Genomic DNA, 13,621 nt, shown 5'->3' with positions numbered 1-13,621 from the left:
AACACCCATATCCTCCTCATCCTGGTGTACTTCAACACTGACATCTTCAATCTGACTATCAGGAACTGGACTGCGGGTGCTCCTTCCAGCACTTGCAGGGGGCGTGCAAATGGTGGAAGGCACATGCTCTTCACGTCCAGTGTTGGGAAGGTCAGGCATCGCAACCGACACAATTGGACTCTCCTTGTGGATTTGGGATTTCGAAGAACGCACAGTTCTTTGCTGTGCTTTTGCCAGCTTGAGTCTTTTAATTTTTCTAGCGAGAGGCTGAGTGCTTCCATCCTCATGTGAAGCTGAACCACTAGCCATGAACATAGGCCAGGGCCTCAGCCGTTCCTTGCCACTCCGTGTGGTAAATGGCATATTGGCAAGTTTACGCTTCTCCTCCGACAATTTTATTTTAGATTTTTGAGTCCTTTTTTTACTGATATTTGGTGTTTTGGATTTTACATGCTCTGTACTATGACATTGGGCATCGGCCTTGGCAGACGACGTCGATGGAATTTCATCGTCTCGGCCATGACTAGTGGCAGCAGCTTCAGCACGAGGTGGAAGTCGATCTTGATCTTTCCCTATTTTTGGAACCTCAACATTTTTGTTCTCCATATTTTAATAGGCACAACTAAAAGGCACCTCAGGTAAACAATGGAGATGGATGGATACTAGTATACTTATGGATGACGAGCGACTGCCGACACAGAGGTAGCTACAGCCGTGGACTACCGTACTGTGTCTGCTGCTAATATAGACTGGATGATAATGAGATAAAATTAAAATATATATATATATATCAGACTAGTACTGCAGCCGGACAGGTATATATTATGTAATGACGGACCTGCTGGACACTGTCTGTCAGCACTGCAGACTCCTAAAGTAAGCTACTAGTATCAAGAAGATAGGAAAAAAAAAAACCACGGGTAGGTGGTATACAATTATGGATGGACGAGCGACTGCCGACACAGAGGTAGCTACAGCCGTGGACTACCGTACTGTGTCTGCTGCTAATATAGACTGGATGATAATGAGATAAAATTAAAATATATATATATATATATCACACTAGTACTGCAGCCGGACAGGTATATATTATGTAATGACGGACCTGCTGGACACTGTCTGTCAGCACTGCAGACTCCTAAAGTAAGCTACTAGTATCAAGAAGATAGAAAAAAAAAAAACCACGGGTAGGTGGTATACAATTATGGATGGACGAGCGACTGCCGACACAGAGGTAGCTACAGCCGTGGACTACCGTACTGTGTCTGCTGCTAATATAGACTGGATGATAATGAGATAAAATTAATATATATATATATATATATATCACACTAGTACTGCAGCCGGACAGGTATATATTATGTAATGACGGACCTGCTGGACACTGTCTGCAGAATGCGTTTATAAAAACACCACACGACGAGTGTTTAACTTTTTCAGGCAGACAATCACAATATACTGGTGGTCAGCAGACAATCACAATATACTGGTGGTCAGTGGTCACTGGTCAGTCACACTGGCAGTGGCACTCTGGCAGCAAAAGTGTGCACTGTACTTAAAATATGTACTCCTGCTATAACTTCTCGCCAGTCTCCCCCACAATTAAGCTGTGTGAGCAGTGAGCACTCAGCACAGTCAGATAATGATATACAGTATTACATATGATGCAGCACACTGGGCTGAGCACAGATATGGTATGTGACTGTGTCACACTGTGTATCGTTTTTTTTCAGGCAGAGAACGGATTAATTAAACTGGTGGTGGTCACTGGTCACTGGTCACACTATCAGCAAGTAGTACTCCGTCCTAAGCAGGCAATCACAATATACTGGTGGTCAGTGTGGTCACTGGTCAGTCACACTGGCAGTGTGGCACTCTGGCAGCAAAAGTGTGCACTGTACTTAAAATATATTATTTATGTACTCCTGCTCTAACTGCTCCCCAGTCTCCCCCACAATTAAGCTGTGTGAGCAGTGAGCACTCAGCACAGTCAGATATACAGTACAGGTTGAGTATCCCATATCCATATATTCCGAAATACGGAATATTCCGAAATACGGACTTTTTTGAGTGAGACTGAGATAGTGAAATCTTTGTTTTTTGATGGCTCAATGTACACAAACTTTGTTTAATACACAAAGTTATTAATAATATTGTATTAAATGACCTTCAGGCTGTGTATATAAGGTGTATATGAAACATAAATGAATTGTGTGTATGTACACACACTTTGTTTAATGCACAAAGTTATAAAAAATATTGGCTAAAATTACCTTCAGGCTGTTTGTATAAGGTGTATATGATACATAAATGCATTCTGTGCTTAGATTTAGGTCCCATCACCATGATATCTCATTATGGTATCTAATTATTCCAAAATACGGAAAAATCCGATATCCAAAATACCTCTGGTCCCAAGCATTTTGGATAAGGGATACTCAACCTGTATTACATATGATGATGCAGCACACTGAGGCTGAGCACAGATATGGTATGTGACTGTGTCACACTGTGTATCGTTTTTTTTCAGGCAGAGAACGGATTAATTAAACTGGTGGTCAATGGTCACTGGTCACACTATCAGCAAGTAGTAGTACTCCAGTCCTAATATGCTCCCCAAAATTAGTAAATACTAAATAGTGTCTCTAACTCTCTACTCTCTTCTCTATAAACGGAGAGGACGCCAGCCACGTCCTCTCCCTATCAATCTCAATGCACGTGTGAAAATGGCGGCGACGTGCGGCTCCTTATATAGAATCCGAGTCTCGCGATAGAATCCGAGGCTCGCGAGAATCCGACAGCGGGATGATGACGTTCGGGCGCGCTCGGGTTAACCGAGCAAGGCGGGAGGATCCGAGCCTGCTCGGCCCCGTGTAAAAAAAGCTGAAGTTCGGCGGGTTCGGATTCCGAGAAACCGAACCCGCTCATCACTAGTTTACACTAGCATTTAAAACATTCCACATATCCATCCAATCAGCTGTCGGCGGAGACACCACATTAATTTGCTCCCGCTCCTATCTAATATAGCCTTCTTCCTCAGACATGTCGACACACGTGTACCGACACACCACACACACAGGGAATGCTTTTTCTGAAGACAGTTTCCCCACAAGGCCCTTTGGAGAGACAGAGAGAGAGAGTATGCCAGCACATGAGCACACACCCCAGCGCTATATAACCCAGGAATAACACAGTAACTTAATGTTTGCTCAGTGGTGCTGCTGTATGTAATTTGCGCCGAATTATGTGCCCCCCCCCCTCTTTTCAACCCTCTTGTCTACCGTGGTTTCAGCAGGGGAGAGTCTGGGGAGCTTCCTCAGCGGTACTGTGGAGAAAAAATGGCGCTGGTGAGTACTGAGGGAGAAGCCCCGCCCCCTCGGCGGCGGGCTTCTGTCCCGCTTAAACTGTAAAATTGGCGGGGGCTCATACATATATACAGTGCCCAGCTGTATATTTGTTATATTTTTGGCAAAAAGAGGTTTATATTGCTGCCCAGGGCGCCCCCCCCTGCGCCCTGCACCCTTACAGTGACCAGAGTATATGAGGTGTATGGGAGCAATGGCGCACAGCTGCAGTGCTGTGCGTTACTTCAGTGAAGATCATGAAATCTTCTGCCGCCGCTGAAGTCTTTCTTTTCTTCTCATACTCACCCGGCTTCTATCTTCCGGCTCTGCGAGGGGGACGGCGGCGCGGCTCTGGGACGGACGGCGAGGGTGAGATCCTGCGTACCAATCCCTCTGGAGCTAATGGTGTCCAGTAGCCTAAGAAGCAGGACCTTGCAACTCAGAGAGTAGGGCTGCTTCTCTCCCCTCAGTCCCTTGATGCAGGGTGTCTGTTGCCAGCAGTGCTCCCTGAAAATTAAAAACCTAACAAAATACTTTCTGTCAGAAAGCTCAGGAGAGCTCCTGAAAAGCACCCAGTTTCCACTGGGCACAGTATCAAACTGAGGTATGGAGAAGGGGCATAGAGGGAGGAGCCACTGCACACCCAGAACTAAAGTCTTTCTTAAAGTGCCCATGTCTCCTGCGGAGCCCGTCTATCCCCATGGTCCTTACGGAGTCCCCAGCATCCTCTAGGACGTTAGAGAAAATAGGATTTTAATACCTACCGGTAAATCCTTTTCTCTTAGTCCGTAGAAGATGCTGGGCACCCGTCCCAGTGCGTACTGTGTCTGCAGTTGTTAAATGGCCCTTAACTCCAGAACATTTATGTGAAGACAACTTTCCCGACTTGACATTCTTCCTTGGATGTTTTCCCCCTTTGTGACTGCTCCCCAGCCTCGGAGGGTTGCATCCGTGGTCCCTAGGATCCAGTCCTGGATCCCGAACCATCACCCCTCTAGGAGGTGAGAACTGTGCAGCCGCCAATGGAGTGATATTCTGGTCTTGGAAGACAGGATTATCCTCCGGTGCATGTGTAGGTGGGATCCGGACCACTTGTCCGACAGGTCCCACTGGAACACTCTAGCATGGAACCTGCCAAACTGAATGGCCTCGTAGGCCGCAACCATCTTCCCCAGCAACCGAATGCATTGATGGATTAACACTCTTGCTGGTTTCAGAATTTGTTTGACCAGACTCTGGATCTCCATAGCCTTTCCACTGGAAGAAAACCTCTTCTGTGTCCAGTATCACTCCCAAAAACAACAACCGCGTCATTGGGACCAACTGCGATTTTGGCAAGTTTAGGAGCCAACCATGTTGTTGAAGAACTGTCAGGGAGAGTGCAATGTTTTGCAACAACTGGTCCCTGGATCTCGCCTTTATCAAGAGATCATCCAAGTACGGGATAAATGTGACTCCTTGCTTGCGAAGGAGAACCATCATTTCCGCCATCACCCTGGTGAAAATCCTCGGAGCCGTGGACAGACCAAACGGCAACGTCTGAAATTGGTAATGACAATCCTGAATTGCAAACCTCAGGTAGCTTGATGCAGTGGCTAAACGGGAACATGTAAGTAGGCATCCTTATGTTTACCAAAACCATGAAATCTCCTTCCTCCGGACTGGAGATCCCTACCCTGAGAGATTCCATCTTGAAATTGAATTTCTTTAGGTAGAAATTGAGGGATTTCAGATTTCAGATTGGTCTGACTGAGCCGTCCGGCTTCGGGACCGCGAAGAGGCTTGAATAAAAGCCTTCTCCCTGCTGACTAAGGCCGATTTGAACAATCGGTGAGGGGGAACGTCTTGAAACCCCAGTTTGTACCCTTGGGACACTATTTGTAAAACCCACGAGTCCAGGTCCAAATTAATCCAGAACTGACTGAAGTGTTTTAGACGTGCCCCCACTGGTGCGGGCTCCTGCAAGAGAGCCCCAGCGTCATGCAGTGGATTTGGCAGAAGCAGAGGACGATCTCTGCTCCTGCGATCTTGAAGAGGCTACAGACCTCTTCCCTCTTCTCCTTCCTCTACCTGCAAAGAAAGGAGAATCTTAACTTCTTGCATATCTATTGGGCCAAAATGACTGCGTTAGATAATGATGCGTCTTCATCCGTTGAGAGGGAACATAGGGCAAGAAGGTTGACTTACCTGCGGGAGCTGCCGAGAACAAATTAACTAGGCCGTCGCCAAACAAGGCTTCACCTTCATAGGGAAGAGACTCCCTTTCTTCTTGGAGTCAGCATCAGCATTCCCTTGGTGAATCCACAATGCCCTCCTATCCGAGACTGCCATGAAATTGGCCCGTGAACTCAAGAGTCCTATATCCCTTGCAGTCGTAAGTATGCTGCAGTGTCCTTGATATGATCCAACGTAAGGAGCATCCCATGTCTCCAGGATATCTATATCGGATGACAAGGTATTCGACCAATTCTTGAATACTACTACTCACCCATGCGCATGTAATGGCAGGTCTAAGTAATGTACCCGTGGTTACATAACTAGAAATAATGTAGCTTCCTGCATACGATCCGCTGGATTTGTGACAGGGCCCCGTGCAGAACAGGGGGTGACTCCCACTTTATTCTGTCCGCGGCAGGAAATGAATAAACAACCGGAAACCTTTTGGGGTTTTGAAACCATCTTGTCGAGCTGGCCCAGACTTTCTCAAACAGAGATGGAGGAACGTTACATCAGCTTTCATTATATATCTATATATACATACATATAGACCCCTTTGTCAGGAACAGCAGGGTCCTCGGTGATGTTAATATGTCCTTAATATCCACAATCATGTACTGAATGCTCCTTGCCAATATTGGATCTAATCAGGAAATATTATGGTCGACATAGGAATCAGTATCCGAGTCAGTATCAGTGTGTAGTAACTGGGCAAAATAACATTTTTGCTGGGCCTGAGGGAAAAGAAGCATAGCCATGAACATCACATCTTTTCTCTACGTCTGTGTCTGGGACACAGATTTATCCAACCTCACTCTGATATTACTGAAACTTTCACCCAGTCAGTTATTGGTGGTGCCAACAGGGCCACCATCATATGTCTGCATTCCTAATATAGTTTCCTCTTGGGAAAAACATTCAGCCACCGACATGTTGACACACATGTACCAAGTACCCACAGACACATAGGCTTATGGGGGATAGACCTACAGTAAATCTGTCAGAGGGACAAATGGGATTTTTCAGCTCACAACCCAGCGTCAAAAGTACACAGTCTGGGAAATAATAAACTCTATAGTGATAGACTTGTAACGCTCTATAGATGTGCTGGTGAGGTGAGGAAGAAGCCCCGCCGCTGTAATGGCACGCTTCTGTCCCGCTCAGAAACAAATAATTAATTACGCTGGTGGGGTAAGGACAGTGCTCAGGTACTAATGTCCACTTTTGCCAGCCTTTTGTGAGGAATTTATGCTGCCCAGGGTGCCCCCCCCCACGCCCTGCACCCTGCAGTGCCTGTGTTTGTGTGGGAGCATGGCGCACAGCATTCCGCTCGCTGCGTGGTACCTCAGAATGCCATCTGTTCTTCTGCTACTCGCCTGTCTTCTGACTTCTGGCTCTGTAAGGGGGTGACGGCAGGCTACGGGAGTGGGCATCTAGGCGTACCCAGCGATCAGCACCCTCAGGAGCTAATGGTGTCCTGTCAGCCAGAAGTAGAGCCATTGAACTCACTAGAAGTTGGTCATACTTCTCTCCCCTAAGTCCCACGAAGCAGGGAGACTGTTGCCAGCAGCCTCCCTGAAAATAAGAAAAACTAACATAAGTCTTTTCAGAGAAACTCAGTAGAGCTCCCCTGTAGTGCATCCAGTCTCACTGGGCACAATTCTAAAACTGGAGTCTGGAGGAGGGGCATAGAGGGAGGAGACAGTTCACACCCTTTGAAAGTCTTAAAGTGCCCATGTCTCCTGCGGATCCCGTCTATACCCCATGGTTCTTAATGTGATCCCAGCATCCTCTAGGACGTATGAGAAAACAAATAACGCACACACGAGGAGGAGAGAACAAAGGAAGTAATAAGGAGGGGAGGGGAGGGGGGGGGAGGTAAGGTAAGGTAGTAAAGGCATATTGGATAAACTACAACCTTATATATATTCATTAATGGCCCTCATTCCGAGTTGATCGCTCGCAAGGCGATTTTAGCAGAGTTACACACGCTAAGCCGCCGCCTACTGGGAGTGAATCTTAGCTTCTTAAAATTGCGAACGATGTATTCGCAATATTGCGATTACAAACTACTTAGCAGTTTCAGAGTAGCTTCAGACTTACTCGGCATCTGCGATCAGTTCAGTGCTTGTCGTTCCTGGTTTGACGTCACAAACACACCCAGCGTTCGCCCAGACACTCCCCCGTTTCTCCGGCCACTCCTGCGTTTTTTCCGGAAATGGTAGCGTTTTGATCCACACGCCCATAAAACGCTGTGTTTCCGCCCAGTAACACCCATTTCCTGTCAATCACACTACGATCGCCGGAGCGAAGAAAAAGCCGTGAGTAAAAATACTATCTTCATTGTTAAATTACTTGGCGCAGTCGCAGTGCGAATATTGCGCATGCGTACTAAGCGGAATTTCACTGCGATGCGATGAAAATTACCGAGCGATCAACTCGGAATGAGGGCCCATGTACCAGTAGTTAGAAGTAGAAGAGCTCTAACAGAAACCACAAAGCTTATCTAAAGCCACACCACACTGGATATGCCCAATCTCATTTGATCTTTGAAGCAAAGCAGTATTGGACTTTGTTACTACCAAGCAGTCTCCCATCCATGTATTATCAGATTCTTTAGGTGTTTTTAAACTACCAACACCCTTTTCTTGGTACATTTAATTTTTACACGTATTCTTTTATGTACCAGAAGTTAGAAGTAGAAAAGCTCTAACAGAAACCACCAGCTCATCTACAGCCACAGCACACTGGATTTGCCCAATCTCTCCTGATCATGGAAGCTGAGCAGTATTGGTCCTGGTTTTAGTACTTGGATGGGAGACCACCAGGAAATACCAGGAGCTGTGTGTATTTTTACAATACCAACACCGTTCTCTTGATGCATTCCATTTTGAAACATTGGGGCAGATCTATTAAGCCTGGTGAACTGATAAAGTGCAAGGTGATAAAGTACCAGCCAGTCAGCTCCTAACTGTCATTTTTCAAACCCAGCCTGTGACATGGCAATTAGGAGCTGATTGGCTGGTACTTTATCACCATGCAAATTATAATTTCACCGGGTTTAATAAATCGGCCGCTTATTCATTTATGTACTAGTAGTTAGAAGTAGAAGAACTCTAACAGAAACCACTAAGCTCATCTACAGCCACACCACACTGTATATGCCCAATATCACCTGATCTTAGGCCTGGTTTGTTCTTGGATGTGAGACCACCTAGGAATACCAGGTGCTGTAGGTAGTTTTATACTACCAACACCGTTCTCTTGATGCATTCTATTTTGAAACTTATTCATTGATGTAGAAGTTAGAAACAGCAAAAATCATCTACAGCCGCATCACACTGGATATGTCCAATCTCATCTGATGTTGGAAGCTAAGCAGTGTTGTGCCTGGTTAGTTTTTGGATTTCAGGTCCTGCCTTCTGGTTTGGCCACGGCACCTCAGAAATTCACCAAGGTCATGGCCGTGATGACGACCCTTCACCATCGGTGGACCAGGGAGGAATCTCTCCTCCCGATAAACATTCTGGAATTGTGGGCAGTGTTCAATTCATTGATACTGGCCCTGCCTCTAGTACAGAACAGGCCTGTTCAAGTACAATCGGACAACGCCACCACGGTAGTGTACACAAATCATCAAGTCGGCACTCGAAACTGCATGGCAAAGCTGGAAGTATCAAAAATCCTCAGTTGGGTAGAACGTCATCTGCCAGCAATATCGGCAGTGTTCATTCCCGGAGTCCTCAACTGGGAAGCGGATTTCCTCAGTCGTCAGGACGTTCACGCTGGAGAGTGGAGAGGCTGCAGCAGAAATATCTGCACTGGTGTCAGTAGGTGACTGAGGCAGGGATGACTGGGAGATAGTGGGTGACTGAAGCATGTATGAGTGGGAGATAGTGGGTGACTGAAGCCGGGGTGACTGGGAGATAGTGGGTGACTGATGCAGGGGTGACAGTGATAGTGGTTGACTGAGGCAGGGGTGACAGGGAGATAGTGGGTTACTGAGGGAGGGGTGATAGGAAGGGGTTGGGTAAGTATGGGAAGAAAGTGGGTGACAGGGATAATAAATGAATAAGGCAGGGATGATAGGGAGATAGTGGATGACTGTGGCAGGGGTGACAGGGACAGTAAGAGACTGAGGCAGGGTTGACAGGGATAGTGGGTGACTGAAGCAGGGGTGATAGGGTGACAGTGGGTGACTGAGGCAGGGGTGACAGGGATAGTGGGTGACTGAGGCAGGGGTCGCAGGTATAGTGGTTGACTGAGGCAGCGGTGACTGGGAGATAGTGGGTAACTGAGGCAGGGGTGACAGGGAAAGTGTGTGACTCAGGCAGGGGTGATAGGGAGATAGTGGGCAGCATATCTCTGCCTCACTGCAGCAGCACATTCCTGCTTCACTGACAGCAGCACATCCCTGCAACGTTGACAGCAACACATCCCTGCAACATTGACGGCAGCACATCCCTGCCTCATTGACGGCAGCACATCCCTGCCTCACTTATAGCAGCACATCCCTGCCTCGCTGACAGCAGCACATCACTGCCTCGCTGACAGCAGCACATCACTGCTTCACTGACATCAGCACATTACTGCTTCACTGACAGCTGTATATAGGGCCTAATTAAGACCTGATCCCTGCTGTGCATATTCACACAACAGGAGATCAGGTCTGAAGTGCGTGTGTGCTGGTGCCACAGTGCACCGGCACATGCCAGGATGCGATCAGCATCTCTGCCCTGTGAGCGCCTCTGCCTGATTGACAGGCAGAGGCGGTCACTGGACAGGAGGAGTCGGGCCAGCGGCGTTGTGCCGCCATTTTGGGGGCACAGTCAGGACAACGCAGACATGACCGGACCGTATGGGGGCGGGGCGTGACGGCTGTGTGACCCGGACAGCAACGGGCCTTATTTACTAAAATCTCAGATAAATTTTATGGCATTTATGTGCAGTCTAGTTTGCACAGTTGATAGAGTGTTGATCTTGCACTATCAATGTAAGCCTCACATAGGTTTGATACACATGTAAGTTTGTTTTTATTTTACTACATTGTGGTTTGTGGCTCTATACCATGTAATACATGTCTTTTAACAGTAGTCAAGTCTTCCAATGTGCTTGTTAGTGAAACCCAATACATAGCTTTATTTTATTTTGTTTCTTCAAATATTGAATGCATATGTCTTATAACTTTTTTTTTCAATATATAAACATTTTTATTATAAGATTTTCAATGACACAAGTACATCCAAGTTGCAGATTATGGGTTGTGAAGGACAAATCAACCATATAAACAATTTAAGCAATTTAAATTGCATGCAGGTAGTAGAATATCAAACTCCTTGGATGAGAGTTGGTCGTAATAAACTAGGATAGAAAAGAATAAAGTAGAAAATAAGATTTTAAACCTACGGTAAATCTTTTTCTCGTAGTCCGTAGAGGGTGCTGGGGACTCCGTAAGGACCATGGGGATAGACGGGCTCCGCAGGAGACATGGGCACTTTAAGAAAGACTTTAGTTCTGGGTGTGCACTGGCTCCTCCCTCTATGCGCCTCTATGCCACAGTTAGAGAAACTGTGCCCAGAGGAGACTGACAGTATGAGGAAAGGATTTTGTTAATCCAGGGCAAGATTCATACCAGCCACACCAATCACACCGTATAACTTGTGATAAACTACCCAGTTATAAGTACGAAAAAACAACATACTGCAGCATCAGTGCAGGACCGATGCAACTATAACATAACCCTTATTGAAGCAATAACTATATACAAGTATTGCAGAAGTAGTCCGCAGTTGGGACGGGCGCCCAGCATCCTCTACGGACTACGAGAAAAAGATTTACCGGTAGGTTTAAAATCTTATTTTCTCTAACGTCCTAGAGGATGCTGGGGACTCCGTAAGGAACATGGGGATTATACCAAAGCTCCAAAACGGGCGGGAGAGTGCGGATGACTCTGCAGCACCGATTGAGCAAACATGAGTTCCTCCTCAGCCAGGGTATCAAACTTATAGTATTTTGAAAAGGTGTTTGAACCTGACCAAGTAGCAGCTTGACACAGCTGTAGTGCCGAGACCCCTCGGGCAGCCGCCCAAGAAGAGCCCACTTTCCTCGTGGAATGGGCCTAGACCGATTTCGGTAACTGCAATCCAGCCATAGAATGCGCTTGCTGAATCGTGTTACAAATCCAGCGAGCAATAGCCTGCTTTGAAGCAGGGGCACCAATCTTGTTGGTTGCATACAGGACAAACAGCGCTTCAGTTTTCCTGACTCTAGCCGTCCTGGCCACGTAAATTTTCAAAGCCCTGACCACATCAAGTAACTCGGAATCCTCCAAGTCACGCGTAGCCAAAGGCACCACAATAGGTTGGTTCATATGAAAAGATGAGACCACTTTTGGTAGGAATTGAGGATGGGTCCGCAATTCCGCTCTATCCACATGGAACACCAAATATGGGCTTTTATGTGACAAAGCCGCTAATTCCGACACTCGCCTAGCCGAAGCCAAGGCTAATAACATGACCACCTTCCACGTGAGATATGTTAACTCCACCGTTTTAAGGCTGCTAAAAACTGCTAGCGAGCAATCAACTCAGAATGACCCCCATAGTGTATTGCAAGAAAATATCTGTAAATCCAATGGTACCGTAAGTGCGGTATATACTCGCACTTCTTTGCGGGGCGAGAACATCTCCCCTAAGTGAAGTCAGCCCTATGAATAGAGTTTGTGTGATCCCTGTGCAGCAGTCACAGAAAGGGTTCATCTCTGCAGTTTGTCACTCAAATTACATTGTTGCATTTTTTCTAGAAGTGGATCTGAGAGCTGTTACCCGCAGACCAGCTACAATAATTATCCTGGGATAGTGCACAAGGGCATAGAAGGGAGCGGCTCAAGAAAAGAGAAGTGGAAACAGACAGCAAACTAGGCTGGAGAGAGACCTGAGACAAAGAGATCTGAATTATACGAGAGCCGACCAGGGGAAACACAAATTATGCAGTCAAGTTTCCCACATTTGGGGAAATCGCAAGAGCAGCACACCCAGAGTGCAATGGGTGAGCCTTGCCCTGGGAGAAGCACCTTCATGATCATAGTATCTCACCTGGCAGGTAAGTAGGAGTTGGGCTAGAGCTGGGTAGGGTCGCTGCTCGGGCACTTCCCTGTCAAGTGAAGGAGATCCAACTGAGTCAGCACAAGGGAACTCTCGAAAGAAGAACAAGGCTAGAGGAAGATCTGAGACAAATAAATCTGACTTTTACCAGAGCTGACCAGAGGAAAGCACAAACACAGTCCCCCACTACCACAAATAATGAAGTCGAGTTTCCCACATTTGGGGAAATCACAGGGGTCAGCATACCCAGAATGCAATGAATGAACCTCACCCTGGGATAACAGTCTTCATTACCATGATATCTCCTATGCAAAATAAGTATGATTTGGGATAGGGCTAGGGAGGGCCGCTGCTCAGGCACATCTCTGTCAAGTAAAGAAGATTCAACTGAGGCAGCACAAGGGAACTCTCATCTGGGGACAACAACTGCAGGGAGAACACATATTTTCAGATGAACATGGGAGGGCAGAAGGCTGCCTAATACTGAAGCACCCCCAAACAACAAACCAAATGCAACAACTAGTGCAAGCATTCCTGGGGGAAGGCCTGCAGCAGATGGATTTGCATATGGTGATGTCATCCAAGCAGTGGGTCAAAGTTGGCTTCAACCCTCGTCTGCATATGAAAAGAGAAAAGGGGCATGCAGGGCATGGCGGCCTTTTGTGGCGCTTGGATGACCCCTAGTTCGCATTAAACACCTCCACCCTCCTTCGGTGTGGGGCTCATGTTGGCTATGCCCCAGCCCCTGAAGCATTCAAGCTGATTTCTTGCAGAAGCTGGGCACTGTAACAGCTCCAGAGCTGCTCTGTATGGCAAGTAAAAGGGTGTGGGCCCTGCAGCACTACCTGTAGTTCGCATTGTGCGTTGGAAGGCACAATGTAAGCAGATGGGAGAAGTCAGGATAGTGCGCAAGGGCATAGAAGGGAGCGGCTCAAGAAAAGAGAAGTGGAAACAGAC

General features: G+C 46.9%; 2 non-coding genes across 2 annotated transcripts; both read right to left on the bottom strand.

The window, feature by feature from the left end:
- Positions 1-12,507: 12,507 nt before the first annotated feature.
- Positions 12,508-12,670, bottom strand: LOC134899287 (U1 spliceosomal RNA). Its single transcript, XR_010172967.1, has one exon. It is a non-coding gene; the product is annotated as a U1 spliceosomal RNA (small nuclear RNA).
- Positions 12,671-12,822: 152 nt separating this feature from the next.
- On the bottom strand, positions 12,823-12,986 carry LOC134899171 (U1 spliceosomal RNA). Its single transcript, XR_010172853.1, has one exon. It is a non-coding gene; the product is annotated as a U1 spliceosomal RNA (small nuclear RNA).
- Between the last annotated feature and the right edge of the window lie 635 nt (positions 12,987-13,621).

Source organism: Pseudophryne corroboree, chromosome 3 (genome assembly GCF_028390025.1).
Source record: "Pseudophryne corroboree isolate aPseCor3 chromosome 3, aPseCor3.hap2, whole genome shotgun sequence".
Classification (NCBI taxonomy): domain Eukaryota; kingdom Metazoa; phylum Chordata; class Amphibia; order Anura; family Myobatrachidae; genus Pseudophryne; species Pseudophryne corroboree.
The sequence above is the reverse complement of the archived record's forward strand: the minus strand, read 5'-3'. Positions and strand labels throughout refer to the sequence as shown.